Source organism: Phascolarctos cinereus, unplaced genomic scaffold, assembly GCF_003287225.1.
Source record: "Phascolarctos cinereus isolate Bilbo 61053 unplaced genomic scaffold, phaCin_HiC Scaffold_1;HRSCAF=81, whole genome shotgun sequence".
Classification (NCBI taxonomy): Eukaryota; Metazoa; Chordata; class Mammalia; order Diprotodontia; family Phascolarctidae; genus Phascolarctos; species Phascolarctos cinereus.
Window position 1 is genome coordinate 106,499,099 of NW_027555514.1, and position 18,752 is coordinate 106,517,850.

At 38.7% G+C, this 18,752-nt stretch overlaps 1 protein-coding gene across 2 annotated transcripts in view; it reads left to right on the forward strand.

Annotated features, from left to right (window-relative positions):
- The window catches only part of PTN (pleiotrophin), a 127,980-nt gene that overhangs the window by 13,803 nt on the left and 95,425 nt on the right, over nt 1-18,752 (forward strand). The gene's annotated exons all lie outside the window — the stretch shown is intronic.

Below are 18,752 nucleotides of genomic sequence, written 5' to 3' on the forward strand. Positions count from 1 at the left end.
CCTATCCTGTGAATGTTAGGCAAGACTGGCTTTAACTTCTTCTCTTCTGCTTCCTTCTGTTGCCTTCTCTACTCATTTGATGTTTTCCTCATTCATCTACTCTGAGTATGAATATGTAGGGACAATATGGCATGTTAGAAGGGGAACTGAATGGAGAATCAGGAAACATGGGTTTCCTGACCCAGAGGGTAAGGGGAAGAGGTTGTAGATTTTAGTTTGTTATAGGGAAAGTTTTTATATTTTTATTTTTAATTTAAGGAATAAAACAAGCATTTCCATAACATAGCACAATAAAAAAAATATTATCGTACATGAAACTGCAAAAGTGTTTTTTTTTTTAAGAATTGCAGCTGAGTAAAGTAGAATGGTCTGCTTCAAGAGGTAGCAAGTTCCCTGTAACTGGAGGTGTCTAAGCATAGACTGGGGGATGACATGGAAGAATATTATAGAGGGAATTCCTGTGCAGAACTAAATGATCTCAGAAGTTCCTTCTGGTCTGGAAGTTCTGTAGATTCAGTTTTACCATTGAATAGCTGTGTGACCTTCTGCAAGTCATCAGATCTCTGTGGACCTCAGTTCTTTCATCTATAGATTGAGGCCAGAGTAATTTCCGACAGCTTAGCTAGAGCACTGGACTTGGAGTCAGGAAAACTTGGATTCAGTCATGCTTCTGATGCTTACTAGTTGTGTGCCAAATTCAGCTAAGTGGCACAGTGGGTAGAGTGCTGGGCTTGGAATCAGGAAGACTTCATCCTGAGTTCAAATCCAGCCTCAGATACTTAGGCAAATGTGTGACCCTAGGCAAGTCACTTAACCCTGTCTGCCTCAGTTTCCTCATCTGTGAAATGAGCTGGAGAAGGAAATGGAAAACCACTCCAGTATCTTTGCAAAGAAAACCCCAAATGTGGTCACTAAGAGTTGAACGTGAGTGAAAAAATAACTGAATAACAACAACATAAGTTGTGTGACAATAGCAAGTCATTTACAATATTTAAGCCTCAATTTCTTCATCTGGCATATGAGGATAATAATAAAATACAGTTTTTATGAGGCTTGAATGTATGCAAAAAACTTTATAAATTTCAAGGCACTATCAGTTATTAGCATTATTTTAATTATGCATTATTTATTAGATAATCTCATAGGTCCTTTCTAGTTCCAGCGTTCTATAAGTTTATAATTCTTGTTCTGGGAACCAAAGAATTGCCTTGGTGATTATTCCTGGACAATAGGAATTCCAAGTATACACAGATGATTTTTATGGAAAGACCAAGTAGATACATGGCATTGGGGGATATGGGAACAGTGAACAACTTGTCTAGGATAATTAGAAGCAATTCAAACTTTTCGCATGTCACCCAGAGCATTTGGCACCTCAGTGAACATTGTGAATGCATTTGCCCATTTCTACATGGTAATCATTAAGAATTTCATTAAAAATAATACTTTTTTTATACATGAGAGGACAAGAGACTACCATATGCAAGGGCCAATTCAAGGAACTCTGGATGTTTAGGCTGGAGAAGAGAAAACTTAAGGGGAATGTGACACATTATTCATGGATTGACAGCAATGGTGGTATATGGAGAAAGCCCTGGAATCTGAGTCAGAAAAACACAACTCTGCTACTTTCTAGTATTTTTGACCCTCAGCAAGTTACTTTTTTAAGTCTTAGTTTATCATCTGTAAAATGGAGATGATAATACATCCACCAGCTAACTCATAGAATTGTTCTGAAGGTCATAAGGTATGATGTGGCATAGAAGAACAGCATGGTGGCATTGATAAAGTCCTAGACTTGAAAGTCAGTTTAGACCTGGGCTCCAATCCCACCTCTGACACTTACTAGCTGTCTGACCACTGGAAAGGAAGTCTTTTGATCTCTTTGAGCACCAGTTTCTTCATCTGTGAAATGATGGGGCTGGATTAGATTGCCTCTGAAGTGTCTTCTGGTTCTAAATCTCTGTTGTTATCTGAAGGGCTCTATAAATGTCAGCTATTATTAAATTGGAAAGGCTGGCATGTGGAAGGAGGATTACAGCTATTTGATGTGTCCTTTCAAGAGGGTGCACGTAGCAGCAATGGGAGAAGTTACCAATAGCGACATACAATTTAGATGGAAAAAAAAATACCTTCCCAAAAATTAGAACTGTCTACAAATGGAATGGAGGTGTAGTAAGTTGCCTGTCCCTCTAGGTCCTCAAGCAGAGACTTCTTGTGTGGGATATTGGAGAGGAGAGTAGAGAAGAAGAGAAGAAAGGAGAAAGGAGAAGAGGAGAGAACAAGAGAGAAGAAGAGAGGAGAGGTGAGAAGAGGAGAGGAGAGGAGAGAAGAGGAGAGAAGAGGAGAAGAGAGGAGAGAAGAGGAAAGGAGAGGAGAGAAGAAGAGAGAAGAGAGGAGAGAAGAGAAGGGGCTTGCCCAGGGCAGAAGGCTAAATGAGATGACTCATGGGCTCTCTTTCAACCCTAGAATTCTATTGCTATAACCATTTTAAGGTTTTCTGAATTTCTATAAATGTTCATGCCTCTTTATTCAGAAACTTTGCACTTGAATTAGATACTCAAGAGTTTTCTGAGTCACTGAGAGAGCCTACAGTCATCTTTAACAGTATGTTAATGGTAGTTGACAGGGTCTTCTGAAATTCCTAGTGTGTGTATGTGTATACAATAATAGCTCTTTAATTTGGTGCTTTCGACTTAATCCAAATAATTTCTTATATATTATCTCACTTGATCCTCACGTAATAGCTATATGTGTTTGACAGCATAATACCATCAGTCACATTTTACCAATGAAGAAACTGAGGTTTGGAGAGTTGAAGCACCTTGACCAGGTTCACAAGGTAATTAGCAAAAGATCTGGAACTAGAACCCAGGTCAATTAATTCTCAGTCTAATGCTCTTTCTCATGCTTTTCACTGACAGCCAAAACAGAAATCGAAGTTTTCAGAAGGGTTCATTTTATTCCTCATAACTCAGAGCTGTCTCCACACATCCATTGGCTTCTTGTTTCAGACACCAGAAGAGTCTCTGGAGTTTTATCAAATCAGACATTTGGTTTTGTCAGCTGAGGAATTTGATCGTGTTTTTCAGTGACTAGACTTCAGCTGGCAAGCCACACAACAAACTGGATTACAAACTTTATTTGAAGTGTTCAGAAGCTTTGAGAGATCTATGGGGCTTTCCCAAGGGTTTTGAATATGAGGGAAAGGAAGTAATTTAAAATTACTTCTTAGAGATTTCAATGTGTATGTAGGGTGTCAAATGTGGAAGACAGGGTAAAGCCATGAAAGACTGCTCAAATAGGAAACATAGTTCTGCCACCTGAATGACCTTGGCCAAGTCACTTATTGTTGGGCTTCAGATTCCTCATCTATAAAATAAGGAATGTTGGATTAGATCACATCTAAGGTCCCTTCCAGCTGTAATTGGTGATCCTATGCAAACTTGGATGATCCAGAACTGATCTTCCCTCCATTTCCTCAGTGGACGCCTGGCTTGGGAAGTTGGTGGGAAAAGGTCCCTGGTCCAGTTATGAACTCTTTGGTCTCTTTTCAGGCCCACTCACCCCTTAGAGTCAGTCTGGAGGTCCCCAGTTGTTCTGGGCTGGGTGAACTGCCCCTCTACTACATGTTCTTTCAGGAACTTGGCCCTGTTAGGCAGTTATTTCTTTGCTATGTCATTGTAGGTGATGAATACAGTACGAAAGTCCAGCCTGTAGGTTTGACACCCATATTCATGATTATAGAGGAAGACTGAAATAAATTTCTATTATCATTTAACTCAGCATTGGAATTTCCACCAACATGAATAACCAACAAGGAAAAAAAAATCAGCCTTAGCTGGAAATGATTTTCAGGTGCAAAGTCCGCCAGTCAATGCTTCCATGCTTAGTGATGCCATACATCAGAGGAACATCTGGAAAAGTTGGCTTTGGCATTTCATGAGCAAATCTCTTCCCCTTTCTGGATCTGTTTCCTCACTTGTCAAATAAGGAGGTTGGGCCTAATAATCTCTAAGTCTCCTTAGAAAGCTAATATTCTATGATTCTAAATAGTCCAAAGGTGATTCACCAATAATAGGTTGAGACCTTGAGTTCTATATAGAGAGGATTTGGGATCAAATAGTAAATCCTGCCACTCACTACAAATGTGATCTCTGAAAAGCCAGTTCATCTCTTTAGACTTCATTTTCTTTATCTGCAAAATGAGATGTCTGGTCTAGACCAGATGGACTCCAAGTCTCCTTCCAACTTTAGAACTATGGTCCTAGAATAAGGACCATGTCATATTTGAACTTTATGTTTTACCCAGTGCCTCACACAATTGTCTGTGATACTGTGTATGTGTATGTATATGTATATATATTTATCTTTATATATGTATATATGCATACATATATATATTTGTGTCTCTATCCATATATGTTCAGTATAATATAGTGGGAAGGGTCTTGGATTGAAAGAGTCTGGATTATCGATTCAAATCCCACCTCTGATAATTACTAACTTTGTGGCCTTGGAAAAGGAAGAAAGAGGATAAGGATCTGGGGGAAGTTGGTTAAATTCATAATGACAATTAAATAGTAAAAATCATAGGTCTCATCTATAAAATTAGAAAGCCCTTCCTTCTCATATGATGCCAATAACCCTGTGAGAGACATCAGTCTCACAGCTGTTCTAAGGAAGAAGTTGAAGTGAACTGACTTGCCAACAAAGCTACTAAGTGTAGGAGTTGAGACAGAAGTTTTCTTGCCTCTGTATTGGGTACTAAAGCTCTTTCTAGGGGGACCCAACCTAAAGAATGAGAAGCCCTCCAGGGGTGGGGAACCTGCAACCTCGTGGTCACATGTGACCCTCTAGGTCCTGAATTCAGCCTACTTTTAAAAAATTTTTTTCCTTCTATTTATTTATTTGCTAGGCAAGGGGGTTAAGTGACTTGCCCAGGGCCACACAGCTAGTGAGTATCTGTGTCTGAGGCCAGATTTGAACTCAGATCCTCCTGACTCCAGGACTGGTGCTCTATCCACTGTGCCACCTAGCTGCCCCTGAATCCAGTCTAATGGCCTCACCTGAGGACCTGGAGGGCCACATGTGGCCTTGAGGCCGAAGGTTCCCCAGCCCTGCCTAGAGGTAAGGGATATTTTACTAATATGGCTGATCCATAGGCCAATGACACTGGCCTTTCAGGCTGTTCTCCCCGAGCAGCAGGCTGATTGAGGCAGTGTTCATTAAGAGATTTCTCCCAAGTGGATTTGTTTTGTTTGTTTTTTAAATCTCCCTTGGCTCCAAATGCCTCTTGGCATAATATTCCTGTGAAGCCAAGCCAGCACTGTGTGCTGCTCCCCTGCCCCCTGCCTTTCTCTTTGCAAAGGAAGTGTTTCAAGACAAATCTTATTCAGCTGTTCTACTGAAATGCTCTTTTTTCCCCAAAAAGAAGTCTGATCTGAGAAATCTCAGGCTCATTGGTAAAAGTTTAGAAATCTGGAGGCCTGAACTGATTTTTCTGGGGAGCCTACTCCTTTGGTCTAGCACTTCCTCAAAATAATTTCCCTTATTATGGAATCTGGGGAGGGTGTCCCTGTGTGTGTGTGTGTGTGTGTTTGTGTGTTTGTGTGTGTGTGTGTGAGAGAGAGAGAGAGAGAGAGAGAGGAACAGCAAGAGACAGAGACAGAGAGAGAAAAAAGAGAGAGAGAGAGAGAGAGAGAGAGAGAGAGAGAGAGAGAGAGAGAGAAGTAAAGTGGCTTATCTTTAGATTGATAGGCAGCTTGAACTAATTTTGTCACTTTACCATGATTATTCCAGTGATTATTCCATTCAGAGTTGTCTCCTTCCATTCCTCCCCCCCCTTCTTGTTACTAAGGATCATAAGAAGGGTCTCAAAAGTCCTTGAGTTCAACCTCCTCATTTTACGAATGAGAAAACTGAGACCCAGGGAGGTTGTATAAGCCCAAGTTTACACGGATTGTATCAAAGGTGAGATCTTCCTTCCCTCTTCTCTCTCTCTCTTCTTCTTCTTCTTCTTCTTCCTCTTCCTCTTCTTCTTCCTTCTCCTTTTCCTCCTACAGTCAGGGCCAGATAGTCTTTGTGAGTTTCTATGGCCACTTCCTAATTTGTTTATTCTACCTTGCTTGCAATTTTCATACATGTGCTATGCAATGCTAAAGTCAAAGTTCAAACTCAGAAGTCATTCTGAGAGTGTAGAGACAATGAGAGAGGACTATGTTAAGCATTAGAAAAGCCTCAGTGTAGTATAATGGAATGATGCGAAGAGGGTCCTATCTCTAACACTTCCTTCCATGACTAGGTCAAGTCAATAACCTTTCCAGGCTTCAATTCCCTCTTAGGCGAATGAGGACATTGGACTAAATGACTTCTAAGGTCTCTTCCAGCTCCAAATCTATGTTCTCATAACTTATAGTTGAGTCCAGACTCTCCATGTAATAGTTACATGACTTTGGATAAGTTGCTTCGTCTCAGCCTCAGTTTCCTCATTTGTAAAATGGAGGTAATGATCTCTCTCCTGCTTTACTCACATAGTTCTCAGAGGATCAAATGAGATAATATGTTTTAAAGTGCTTTGCAAGCTGTAACCTCTAAAATGTAGGCTCTCTTGGATTGAATCCTACTCCAAAGAAAGCCCATCTGAATATTAGAACATGAAGACTGTGGTTTTTTCCAAACCATAACTTATCCTTATTTCACCCACCCTCTCAATCTATTCTTCCATTCATTCCAAGGTAGTTTGGTTCATTATCATCAATTAGAATATGTGTCTATCATTATAAAAATGAGAATAGGCCATATAAAAAGTGTGATCGCTGGTCTTCAGAAATTTTTCTTTGCCTTCCTCTTCACTCCAAACATCATCTTCCTCCTTGGTGACTTTCATGTTGATGTTGACCTCCCTTTTTCTTGACCTCGTCAAAACCCATGACCTCATCTCTATTCTACTTCAGCCATCTGTAAGGCTTGCTTTATCTTAGATTTCACCATCATGCCAAACTGTTCTACTCCCAAGACCTTAAATACTAACATTCTGCTCTCTGAAAAACACTTTTCTACTCTTCCGTGTTTCCCGTAGCTTTCCTCCTCTGAACTGATCTTTGTCTTCAGTAGGAACTCCAGTCCTGCAGCCTCCCACAGTGCTCCCTGTCCATTAGCATTCTTATGGTTTCACTTCACTGCCCTCATAGTCTCTTGTACCAATCACAGTGCCATTTTTTGTGGTAGGCATTTCAGGATTATTTCGTATATTGAATCAAATTGGTTTGTTTCTTTATCTATTTCTCTTTGTTTGCATTATTGTGGGACAGGAAGAGCCCTAGAAAACTTGGGGATTTACAGTTACTTAGATGGCTATGTTAACATGGGGAGATATTGTGAAACCTTGGAATAGTCAAACACAAACTAAGACTTTACAATCTTGTTTCCTAAGAACAGAAATGGTTAGAAGGTCATCGTAGATTTAATTGACCCATCCAGAGTCCCTATGGGATTCTTTGCTCCCATCCAAACAACTGCTCAGGCAGTATTTTGTGTAATATTAGTGTTATACCTTATAATTTCAGAATGTTAAGACATTTGGGTTTATTCTGCCTCAGAACACTAGAGAAAGGTCAAATGTTAACTTTCCAATTATGCAGATAGGAGAACTGAGGTTACCCAAATGTAATTCCAGTTAAAACAAATATTAAATGCTGACTATGTACCAGAAATGATCTGGGTTCTAGGGACAGAAAAGTTTTTGAAAAATAAAATCTGTGACCTCAGAGAATTTTCTGTCTAAGGGGAGAATTATGACATTCACCAATTTGTGTATGTGATAGGAGGAAAGGAGAAATCCAGATCACCTCCTCTAATAAAATTTGAGTAGAGACAGAACAAGCCCTTATTTTACATGGGGTCTCCTTAGCCATGCTGCTTTGAGTAATATCACCTTGTACACATAATAGATACTCAATGAATATTTTTGATTGAATTTGAATAGGAAAAATGTTATCAAATTGTAGTTTTCTAAAGTAGCCTCCTCAATTTCTCTGATGGTAAGAAGTCATCAGAAACTCAGACTTAGGGGCAGCTAGGTGGTACAGTGGATAGAGCGCTAGCCCTGGAGTCAGAAGGACCTGAGTTCAAATCTGGCTTCACATACTTACTAACTGTGTGACCCTGGGCAAGTCACTTAACCCCAATTGCTTAAAAAAAGAAACTCCGACTCATTATCAAAGAAGTTTGTGGAATTCTTTTCCAGGAGAGCTTTGTTAGAGAACCATGTGAGATGGAGGATTTAATTTCTGGCCTAAATATAGATGAATGGAAAGATTGGAAGAAGTGTAAGATTTTTTTCTTTGTACACTTTGATTTAAAAAATGCCACTATATCATGTAACAAACAAAGGGAAAGGCTTCACAAATCTATATGTTACATTTTGACCCCAAGACAGGTTTCGGCTATGTAATGTGAACCTAATGAAAAATGTCATATCTTCAACAGTCATTTGTTGAGCACCTACTTTGTGTAAGATAATGGGTTAGGGATAGACTATGTCATAAATCCTGCTGTCAAGAATCTTGTCATCTCTCTGGGGAGAAATTTAGTGCACAAATAAAAATGACAACAAGAAAAAATGTGATGACTGCAAAGGAGAAATCCATACAAATACAAATGATAAATTTGGAGTGAGGACTGCCATGGAGAGGAGTTAGAAGAGGCTTCTTGGTGAGTAAAGGAAGGGAGAGACTCCAAAATACAGAAATGGGAGGATTCAGTTTAAAGGATGGGAAATCAAGAAAAGCAGTGTTTTCCTATCATTTTACTCAAGTGTACAATTTGCTGGAGTGGTGTCTGGAGATATTAAGTTTGGTGTAGGGGGTGGCTGCATGATAGCTATACTTCACAAAATATTAGTTGAACCAGATGGAAGATGAGTGTGGCCAAAAAAGGGGAGAGCAGTTGGTAAAGTCTAACTTTCCCAGATGCAAAATTAATAATGTTAGTGAATATTTCTAGAACTCTTCATGGTTTTCAATAATTTTATTTTCCTTACCAGAATTCTGGAAGGTATCACAGAAGGTCAGAGTTGGTAGGGACCTTAAGCACCGTCTGGTCCTAAGTAACTCAAAAGAAAATCCCCTAAATAATGTCCCTGAAAAGTAGGCATTCACTTTGTGCTTGAAGGCCTCCAGTACTGGGGAGCTCACTACCTTATGAGGAAGCACATTTAACTTTTAGACAGCTTTAATTACTGCTAAATATTTTTTAAAAATTATATCAACTCTAAATCTATCTCTGCTACTTCCAAGCATTGCTGATAATTTTGTCTTCCAAGGCAAGAAGAAAAATCTAATCTCTAATCCCCAGATGGCCATCATGTCCCCTTTTCTGTATTAAACATCCCCAGTCAAATGATTGCCATAATATGGTATCCAGTTCTTTCATCATCCTAGACATCCAATGGCCATCCTTAAATGTGCCGCCCCTATGTGAACGTGATACTGCTGATGTCGCCTGACCAGAGCAGAGTACAAGACTCTTAATTCCCTCAGTCTGTATACTATTCCTCTAGCAATTAGTCATTCAATAAACATTTATTAAGCACCAACTTTGTGCCATGCAATGTGCTAAGCATTGAGGATACAAAGACAGACCCTGCACCCAAGCACCTCACAGTTTAATGGGGGAGAGAGCATGCAAACAACTATGCACAAATAAGATATATGCAGGATAAACTGGAGATAATCAACAGAGGGAAGGCAAACTAAGGGATGTGTGCAGTGTCAGTCTAAGACTGAACTAACGTTTTGTCTGTAGTGTGATACTATTGACTCACGTTGAGTTTGGCATATGTGGAAATCCCCAGATCTTTTTTGTATGACCTATTGTCTAGCCAGGCCTCCCAACCATATAATTATATAGCTGATTTTTAAAACCCAAGTTGATGTCTTTACATGTATCTCTATGAGATTGTATTTTATTAGATTTGGCTTATTGTTTGAGCCTGAAATATTTTTCAATCCTCACTATATCTTCCAAGAATGTTAACTGTTTCTATCAGCTTTGTCTCACAGGCAAATTTGATAAGCAAGCCATTTATATCTTCTTCCAAATCACTGATGAAAAGGTTGAATATCACAGAGTTGAGGATGGAGCCTACCACTACATACTTACCACCAGGTCAGAATTGATCCATTAATGATTACTTTGGAGGTTTGGTCAACCGGTCTGATTGTACTATAGTCTTGCCAGTACTTTTCCATCATATCCACAAGGAAATGATGAAAGGGTTTGTCAAATATCTGATACTATCGAGGTATATTACGTCTATAGCATTCCTCTTATCTACCAGTCTACCAATCATATCATGAAAGGAAATGAGTTTAATCTGGCTTGTTCTGGATGAAACCACATTGGTTCTTAGTAATCACCACATCTTTTTTTTTTAAGTGCTCATAACCCATGCTTTTTAACAGTACGTTTAAGGATTTTACTAGGAGTTGAACTCAGATTCACAGATCTTTAATCCAAAGGTACCATTCTTTTCATTTTTTTTTGAAAATAAGGACAGTTGTTTATGTCCAATCCTGAGGCATTTTTCGTACTCTCCATGATTTTGCAGAGATCATTGGCAGTCCATTATGTCCACCAATGCTTTCATTATTCTGGGATGTACTTTGACCAGACCTCATAATTTTGAATTTATCAAGAAGAACTAATTGTTCTTATATCATCTACTCATACATCTTTATTTCAATTATGGTAACTTAAATTTGTATAGCACTAAAAGGTTTATAAAGTGTTTTCCTTGCAACAATCCTGTGGAGTAGGCAATGATAGCTAACACTGAGTTCTTCAAAGAACTTTAAGTAAGTTATTTTACTTGTTCTTCACATTTAACTTGGTGATAAAGGTATTATAGGTATTATGATCCTATAAGTGGTAAATATCAAAACCAGGATGTAGCCTATGACTTCTGATCCCAAGATCAATAATCCAGTACCAGGACCCCATTAAGAGGTGAAATAGGACCATTTGGTATGATTTGATAAATAAATATTATTCAAGTTGGCTAAATCAAGAGAAGGGAGCAAAGCAGTAAATGGACAAGATATTTTAATAAGTGACATTGAGGAGAAGAAATATTCCATTAAGAAATATGGGAATTGGAAATATAGATGTGAACTTTGTAGTAAAGAATATCTGATCAGCTTTTTTTAAGCTTGCTAGGAGAAGGTTCTCAGGCTGGCATGTCCCAATCTGCTAGTTCACACACTAGTGCCTCAATTCATTGAATTCTTTGAGAGCTAAGATACTTGATAATGAAATTGACTTTGTTTAAAATGCTCTTTATAAGTCATGTGAAGCAGAGGTGCCCTGACATAAGGATCATAAGAGTTGGGTTACAAAGCTCTCTCTCACCAAGATGTGTACCAGTATGGCTATTGATGTGGGTGTGGGCCAAAACCAGTTCTACTTGTCTAAATGAAGTTGAGGTTAGTAGACATGATCTTGAGCAAAAGTGTGGGATTGGCAAAGCTTTTCTTCAAGCATATCTAGTCTTTTCTTGCTGTTTTTCTCTGATTCGATGGGGACTCTTGTTCTAGCTTAAGGGACTTAGTGCCCTCAATAGAATATTGACTTCACCAATACCAAAACAGGAAAGTCTTTTAGAACGGTCATTTAAATTTCTATCTGGCCTCTTCACCCAACTCTCCTGAGAAGAATGAGCCCGGGACTTGCCCAGATGTAGTTGGTAGAAGGCTACTCTTGGGAAATGCTGGAAGCAGGAGACCTTGTTTCCCATATTATCAGATAGTGGTGTCAAACTCAAATTGGAGGGGCCATTAAACCATACATGAAGATTCTGGCGAGCTGTATATTGCCTTGGAAAACCATATATTAACATTATTTATGCTCTATTGTATTTTTATTTATTTTGTTCAATATGCCCCAATAACATTTTAATCTCTTTTGGGCTTCACTTCAGGAGTGTTACAGGTCGTGTTTGATGCCTCTGGTATGGAGGGAAGATGCATTGATTTGAAATGGACAACCTGAATTCTTGCCCTGAAATCTACTCCGTATAGAACATTGGCCTTTTTCACTGCATGGGCCTCAGAGACAGTTGACATTACTCCCTATATTATAGATGGGGAAACCAGGGTCCTTTTCTAAGTTTAACTCCTATAAACTTCCAAGAGATGGAGTCAACTTGACCATGATATGCATGCACCTAGAAGGTCTCTATCTTCCCCTCATCGCTTCTCTTTCCTGCCAGAGAAGTAGTTGGATCCTCCTTTACCTTTACTTTGCCTTAGAACAAGAACCTCAGGCCCATGTTTTACAGGACCTTTGACATCACGTTGGTTAGTATTTAGTAAGGATGTATTTTTTCATCACAAGATTCCCTCCCTGATATCTGGGAAAATGCCCCATGTCCCTTATACTATTTTTGTGTCTAGGGAAGAACTTTTTGATGAAGTATGGTTGTAGTGCCTTCTCATCATTAATTTTGCTTGTTTCTCTTCTGCGTGCTCAAACACCCTATTTTCTTGTTCTAGTGGCTTCACTTTTCTGTGCTGGGTCAGAGAGGGGAAGGGGTAGAAAGAGCCAGACTCCTCAGAGCAGCAGGAAAGATGCTCTGTTGGCCTCCCCAGCCTGATGTCACCTGACTAAGTTGTTTGTTGGGGCTGTTGTGTTCCAGTCCTGGGGGAGGCCACAATGATGCTTTTGTTTGTGTGTGAGAGTCTCTGGCTTTGATTAGCAGCAGGCTACAGTGCAGCTGAGCATACAATAGCGACCAAAGACTAGAAGGGAAAAAATTCCCCTTACAGTTTCCCATTGGAAGGCGATTGATATCATTTTCAGTGATCCCACAGTGGCGCACAGGGGGAGTCTGTTCAGAACAGTTTGGAGAAGTGCTTGCTCTGACCAGGGACCAGCTCTAAAGGATGACTTCATTTATTTCTATGAAGGGTCAAGAGCAAATCTTCCCTTTGCCCCTCTGCCTGGGTGGATTTTCTGTTTGTAGAGTTGTTGCTTTCTAAGGGACTGAAGAGTTGGTGGGGGGCAGGAGGGGGCAAAGAGAAGTAGGAGAGGAATGTAAAGCAGCAATGATTCCCATGAGATCAGGGGTCAGAGTAGTTGGACCTGTTCATGTGTATTAATGGGCCAGTCTCAGCATGGAAAAAAGCATTGGTCAACTGGCAGAGGTTGAAAGGAAGCATGGATCCAGTTTGGTCCTCAAGATAACCCAACCCAATCACTTATGTATGGGGGAAAGAGAGTTTGCCATTCTTTCATTCAATTGTTGCATGTCCTAGGGACAAAGTCAGTGGCTTGTGAGCAGAAGCAGAAATGCAATGATTTGTTCTTTATCACTATGACTATATCTATTTTTCGTCTGTAGGACAATTGCCCTCTTAGTCTAATAACAAAATGATTGCACCCACATAAGAATCTGCCAAACTGATTCTTCATCTCCCTTCTTTTTTAGAAAGGATCCAGCTTGACCTTGAATTATAATCAATCAGTCTATAAAATATTTATCAAATTCTTTCTAAGTGCAAGGCACTGTGCTAGGTACTGTGGGGATACCCCAAGGCATAGTTCCAAACATCTGAAAAGCTTACAGTCTCATCAGGGAGACAAGACATAGATAGATGAATAAGTTCAGTAACTACTAGGTGGTACTTTGTTAAATGGATGGGGCATACAGTATGCTCTCCAGGAGTTCAGGGGACCCAGTGTTCAGTGTAGATGGGAATGATCAGGGAAACCTTCATGAAAGATGTAGGACTTGATGAAGATAGTGCAGAATGGACAAAGTTTAAATATGTAGAGAGGGGGTTACATTCCAGAAGGGAGACCAACATGAGACCAACATTCCCACAAAGGCGGGAATGATTAAGGCATGTTTGGGCTAATAGCGAGCAGACTGACTTGTCCAGAGTGTAGAAAAGGAGTTTCTCAACTTCTGGTCCATGGACTTCTGGGGATCTTCAAGGTCCTTTCATGGGGTCTGAGGGGTCAAAATCATTTTTCATGATGATACTAAGACATCTTAATTTCAAATATTGATGGATAAAACCCACATACACTGAAGCTCTATCAAGTGAGTCCTTAACAACTTCTATGAGTGTAAAGGGGTCCTAAGACCAAAAAGTTTGAGAACTGTTGCTATAGAGTGTATGCAAGGCAGGGGTAGGGGGTTAGCTAGAGATGATAAATTAGGTACGGACTAAAATTGAGCAGTTTAGGTTTCATTCTGTAGACAATAGGGAATTATGGATAGTTTTAAATGAGTGAGTGACATGATGAAACATATTATTTTTTAGGATAGTTAATTTGATAGCCATGTGTATGTGCTGAAGAGGGCCTAGATTAGGTAGGTGACAAAGGGCATGGAAATAAAAGTATAATTCCAGAGGCATAATAATAACAATGTACTTAAATAGTGCTTTAAGATTTACAAGGCACCTTCCTTCAATATAACCTTGTCAGGTAAGTAGCTCGAGTAGTACAACCATTTTACGGATAAGCATGCTGAGGCTCAGATTATGAAGAAATAACCAATTGAATGCAAGCACTGATTCTGAGGGGGCAAGCAATCAATCATGACTAAAAGTTCAAAACTGAATGACTGAGAGAACTGCCATTGAAAGATGGAGTAGGGAGCCGTTTGAGTGAGAGGCAAAAGGGACCTTAGTTATGTACAAATTTAAAGGACATATAGGAAAATGAAGTGGTTCCCAGGCTCACCAAAAATTTGCCCTCTATCCTTTGGACCACAGACATGAAGGATGGGATTTTCTCAATCCTCTTAGTTTTTCCAAACAAGAACAGAACACTTAAACTGAAGCTGGATTCTAGAGGTTTGGCAAGACCATCTTTACTACTTAACCCTAGGTAAGACATCTCAACTATCTAGGGCCATTTTCCAAATCTATAAAATTAAGGGATTGAAGCAATGGCTATCTAAGGATCCTACCAGCTCTAACGTTGTATTCGATTCTATCAATTATTCTATTCTATCCCATCCTGACCCATCCTATCCCATCCTATCCTATCCAATCCTATCCTATTCTATCCTATGCTATCCTATCCTACCCACCATCCCATCCCATCCCATCCCACCATCCCATCCCATCCCATCCCATCCCATCCCATCCCATCCCATCCCATCCCATCCCATCCCATCCCATTCTATTCTATTCTATTCTATTCTATTCTATTCTATTCTATTCTATTCTATTCTATTCTATTCTATTCTATTCTATTCTATCTATTCTAGTCTAGTCTATTCTAGTCTATTCTAGTCTATTCTAGTCTATATTCTGTTCTGTTCTAGTAATAATTACCTTGAGGTGTCTTGGCTCTTCCTCAGCAGAGAATAGTGGCCAATCTAAACTTTGTAAGCCCTGAGGACACAGAATACAATCTACTTCCCTATAGATTTTCTTACTAGGATGAGCTATGGAAAATTTAAGATTGCGTTAATGATATCATATTCTGGGAGACATTTTATTTCCTGCATAATGAGATCTTTGCTAATGCAAACCTCCCTTCGGCTTTTGAGTTCTTGAGAGCTGACAGGATATATACACTTTCATAAAAATAGCATTTACAGGCTTGACAATTTAACTTGTATGTATAAACTTTTATAAAAATATCATTTACAGGCTTACCAATTTAACTTATATGTAGAAAGTCTTGGGAGCTATATTTTTTGAAAAAAATTTACTAAAATTTGGTTTAGAAACATACTCAACTGTTTTCCTAAAACACTCTCCTTGGTCTCATGTAATTTTAGTAACTGCATGTAGAGTATACAGGTTAGCTCAAATAATTGTTTGATTTGCCTGTAAAAGCACTAATTTTCTCTACTCTAAAACATGTTGCCAAAATTATATATGGAGGCATTCTTTCAGCCACTCAAATTCCACTGGAAAATTTAGCCACTCTTGAAACTCAATACCATAATGTAAGAGACAGCCAGATTGTTACAATTCAATAAATGCCAAGTGATATTGACTAAAATATGTGGAGAAAAACAAAGTTCTGGCCCATGAAAGGAAGAAATAATCCCATGTGGATTCTGCTCAGTAGACTTCCAACTCTGAGAGGATATTTAATAACTCTACTGTCTTCTCCTTATCCACAATCTGCTCCCTTTTCCCAAATATCCTGCCAGAGTTTGAAAAGGCAACCACCACTTACAATACGTACTTTGTCCATCTGAAAAAAATTCATTTCCTACTGAAGATGGTGTTAAGAATAACCCGGGGATCATTTCCATTTTCTGTTTGCAAAAATTATCTTTTTGTCTTGATAAAAGACAAGAAGATACAGGAAGTCAAAGTTGTCTGGCTTCCAATTCCCAAATCAGTTGTGAGATAAAGGAGATAGAAAATGTCCTGGGAATGGATTGTCTACAAGATTTTTTTCCCGAGGAAAGGTTAGGATGCTGATAATATTCAGTGATGGTCCAGTATGGAGTGACCAAAATATCCTAGACCAGAAAAATATGGGTACTGTGTGGTAAGGATTTGGGGCTTCTAGTGTTGATGTCTCTACCTCAAGAAATATCATAGTATAGTAGAATCAACCCTGAACTTAGAATCAGAGGACATGCTTCAAATTCCAGGGATGCTGCTGAATAACTTTGTGACTCTGAACAATTCATTTAGCTTCTTTAGAGTTCAGTTTCCTCCTCTATAAATGAGAGGACTGAATTATAATGATTTAAGGTCCTTTGTTGCTATAGATCTCATGATTTTTCTCTTGAAGTTGTAATTTCTGATGAATCATGAGCCATTGGAAAGATAATCAATTTATCATCTGTTGCAGCCCAAATGAAGGCATACAGGTGACCCTAGTGATGGATTAACAAATCTTTTGATTGGTATATCTTTAAGGAATCCCTAAACCCCCAGTTCTGGTCTATTATATTTCTACGATACCTTTCACATCCATCCATTTCTCTCCCTTTCTCTTGTTCACAAACCTATTATCCTCATCTGGATTGTTCCAGTAACCTCTACTAAATGATTTGTATGACTCCAGTTTTTATTTATCTGATCCATTTTACATACCACTACCATTTTAATCTTCCTATTGCATGATTCTGTTCATCTCACTCAACTGCTCAAAGTCTTTCAATTGCTTAGCCCTCATTACTTAGAAAATACAGTAAACACTCACGGATTGTAGATATAGATCAGGAAGGCACCTGGGAGACCGTGTTGTCCAAACCCTCTCATTTTATACTTGAGGAATCTAAGGCCTAGGAAAATGCAGTGACTTGTCTAAGATCAAAAAGTAAATAGCTAAGGCAGGATTTGATGAGACTCCTAAGCCAATGCTCTTACCACTTTAACATTTAGTTTTTTATCTCTGCAGCCTTATCTCACACTGATTCCTTTCAGCCATACTAGTTCCTTAAACATTTGCATTTGAGTTGGAAGTGCTGGATTTGATTACTAGTAATTACCACCTTCAACTCTCTGAGCCTCAGTTTCTGCATCTTAACAGGTTAGACTACCAGGGGTAGGGACCCTGTGGCCTTGAGGCCACATGTGGCCCCCTAGGTCCTCAGGTGTGGCCCTTTGACTGTATCCAAACTTCACAGAACAAATCCCCTTGATAAAAGGATTTGTTCTGTAAAACTTGGACTCAGTCAAAAGGCCACCCCCGAGGATCTAGAAGGCCACAGTTTCCCTGCCCATGGATTGCTAAGGTATCCTCCAGCTTTTGACCCAAATCGAGCATATGAATTATTATTTTTAAAAATCCTGTAGGTCTGAGGACTAAATATACATATTTTCATGTTTTCAACTTAGCTTCCTCTGAATGCAGAAATTTTTTAAAAAGCATACAAATGTTATGTGAGAATGGGGGGAAATTGTGAACTTATTAATTAGAGGATTCTGTTTGTGTTTCTATTGTGAAGGTATGATCATGCCTTCTGATACCATCTGATGCTGTTTTAACCATCTATATTCCTTAATTATAAGAATAAATACTGATTAAGCCTGAGTGAAATGCAAGATCACATATCATTAAATTAGAATAAGTATTCAGTATTTGTTTAATTGGATTATAGGTCTTCTACTCCAACCTTCCCATTTCTGGAGGAGGAAACTTATATCTTTGAAAATTAAATCGATTTTTGAACAGCAGACACTTTTTCACTTACTTATGATCAAAGCCATGGCAGAATATTTTACGTTAATAATTTAGTTCAGAGAATGGAATTGTAAACAAATGATTAAAAAAGTTTGGTTGATGTCTTTTTGTTCTATATTATTCATCCTCATATTGGTACACCCCTACCCACCTTCAGCATTACATTCTCTCTTGTAACATACAAAAATATTAAACAAAACCAACCAATACAGCAATTGTATTGGACAATTATATGAAGCATTCTTCAGCTACAAGGCCCTGTTTCTGTTGTCTAGAACCAAGATTGATGATTTAAATTATTCTGAATTTAGTTTCCTTTTAGACTTCTTGTTATTTACATTATTGTTATTATGCATATCATTCCCGTACGTCTGCTTACTTCACTTTGCATTGTATCATGGAGTCTACCTATTTTTCTCTGAACTTTTCTTTTATGATTTAATCCTGTACAATAATATTCCATTAATTCATGTACCACATTTTTTTTTCTTTCATTCTTCTACTGATGGGAACTCAATTTGTTTGCTGCTGTAAACAGTGTTGTTATAAATATTTCAAATGAATTCACTAAT